The 2,500-nt window shown below is 35.2% G+C and overlaps 1 protein-coding gene across 1 annotated transcript in view; it reads left to right on the top strand.

Moving 5' to 3' along the window:
* The window catches only part of LOC115232241 (putative ankyrin repeat protein RF_0580), a 20,578-nt gene extending 18,742 nt beyond the window's left edge, over positions 1-1,836 (top strand). Inside the window, exons 4-5 of the mRNA XM_029802079.2 lie at positions 1-63; positions 1,710-1,836. The exon at positions 1-63 is cut by the window's left edge and continues 144 nt beyond it. The gene's annotated coding sequence lies outside the window, so the exon portion shown is untranslated. The remainder of the gene's footprint in view (positions 64-1,709) is intronic.
* Positions 1,837-2,500: the final 664 nt, after the last annotated feature.

Genomic DNA, 2,500 nt, shown 5'->3' with positions numbered 1-2,500 from the left:
TGCACCTGGCCGTGAAAACAGAAAAGTTTAATTCCGAGGAGCACCCTTGGATTTACTAACGAAGTAAGTTTTAAAATTGTTTGTGTATATACATGCGTGTGTGTCTGTGTGTGTGTGTCTGTGGGTGTCTGTGTGTGGTCTGTGTGAATTTGTGTATTTGTGAGTCTTTGTGTGAGTGTGAGAAAGAGACAGACAAGCAGACAAACTTTGCTTGTCATGTATCAATTCTCCCCTATCAACCCATCCTCCATTACCATTCGTGATCCAGTCTCCCCCCTTGTGACCCGAGTGATATTATGTAACAACAATATTCCATCTCCTTTCACTCTCGAAGATGTCGTCTCACCACGGTCGAGAGGTGACCCATCTCGGTTGTTGGCCATATAAACACAGCCATCACAATATGACGGAGAAGTGGCCTATTTAATAGAGGAGAGATAATTTCTCAATTAACAATGATGCAAGATAGAAGAGATGTCTGAGCTTTATAATGCTGGTGCCATGGTAAATACATCCAGTCCATTCTATGAAGAATTCTGAGTGAAACTGCTCTCTATCCTACTTCTTATATACGACATGAATCCACTGCCTTCTTGTGGACATGTCATAACATTGTTCAATGTTAAGACACTAGAGGATAAATGCAATAAAGCATGGTCCTTAGTGAGATTTCCAGTATTTAAGTTCTGTACTTAGGCACACACACACTCATGCACACACACACACACTCACACACACACGCACGCACATACACACGCACACACACACAATCACACAGATAAACACACACAAGTAATGATTTTGAGTTTGAGTATATATCTTGTAAAATGCTGTTTAAAGCCCGTTTACTGTATTCGGCTATCTGATGTCATCAACAGTATGGACTTCAATACTACTGGACTTTTTGCTGTCATCTCATAAATGAAGCAGTTTTTTATAATCCTTATATTTCTCAAAATTAAGATAAACAAAGTACTTTTTTCTGTTAATCTAAAACATATTCTCCTTCATTGTCTACAATGCTCTTCCATCTATCTATCTGGTAGACTTGCAAGTCGCCTCTTCCAAAACACTTGTCCGTGATTAAAAATACTCCTCCATTACTCTTCTGACTTGACACTAATTCCTGCTTCCTTTACTTTACCGTCATCATTCAAAGATGCTTCTTGCTTAATTATGGAAACATTATTGATATGTTTGGTCATGTCTGTGTGGATGACTTTGTTATGTTATAGGTGTTTTTGTTTCTGATATAACTTATGTTCTTCTCTCATGTTGTGTTATATTTATATATACAATACTCTTTCTTATGGCCACATGGTCGCCTTTATCAAACCAATTATATAGATAGGTTCTTGTTGGTTTGTTCTTCCTATATTTGATTTTTCTATTGAATATATTGTGATATTTGTGATTGACAAGTAAATATTTACTCATTAATTATCAATAAGCTTGATGTTAATCATATAGTTTGTCCTGCTCATGTAATGACAGTATATTTAGAGGGTGTCTCAGTGTTGAAAATAAGTAAAACATAAAAATAGAAAATGGACTCAATTAAAGATTATGTAGGAACTCAATACTTTGTAATTGTTTTAATTAGTGGATAAACACCTATGAGTAAATTTAAGATGAACTTTTGTGTAATTAGGGGCATTTGTTTTGAATATTTGTGTAATATGTCATCATTTTATATTTCATCATTGTAGTGCTGTACTGCCCTTAACCTGAAAAAGAAGGAAATGCTCTCTGGTGTAGTGGTTGCGAGATATCTCGCCAGCCAGGGAGCGGACTTTCACCATAAAAACAACAACAATAACACACCATTGGACCTCATTAAGACCCAAATTTGAGAAAAAAATTAGAAGCATTTTTACCACCACAGTAAAAAGTATTTCCTGGCAATGGAACAGATAAACCAGTACATTTTCTATTTTGTATAAATCATATTTATATGTTTATTTCGTTTTAATTCTACCAACTTATACTGTCGCTAGTGTTTTTGTCAAAGGCCACACAATAAACAATATGCAGTTGTCAGGAGATCAAAGAAAGAAAATGATTTTGATTATATTCACATATTCGTAGTGTTGACATTTATACTTCACTGTCCTCACCACCTACCCCTCTTCGTTCCCTATTTTAAAGATTGTGATCAATACGAAAATATAGATCTAAATAATGAAGTGAATGAATTCCTTTTGAAACTGTTACTTAGGATTAAGTGGAATTTATCTGTCTACCAACATCTTTTTCTCACTCTTCTAAGTCCGAATCAGTCAATATTAAGAATGATTTCATAGAAAAATAACCTACAACACCAACAACAGTGTATATATTATATTTCTGCAAATACTGATGGAACATCGCCACATATCTTCATAGAAAAAAAACTGCCAGGAAACGTAAATAATTCAATACACACATATCGAGGGACGTTCAATAAGTAGTGCCTCTACCCCCTGCAGTTGGTTGATCAAGCTGAAATTTTGCCTGTGCA

Source organism: Octopus sinensis, unplaced genomic scaffold (assembly GCF_006345805.1).
Source record: "Octopus sinensis unplaced genomic scaffold, ASM634580v1 Contig20125, whole genome shotgun sequence".
NCBI classification, from domain to species: domain Eukaryota; kingdom Metazoa; phylum Mollusca; class Cephalopoda; order Octopoda; family Octopodidae; genus Octopus; species Octopus sinensis.
The sequence above is the reverse complement of the archived record's forward strand: the minus strand, read 5'-3'. Positions and strand labels throughout refer to the sequence as shown.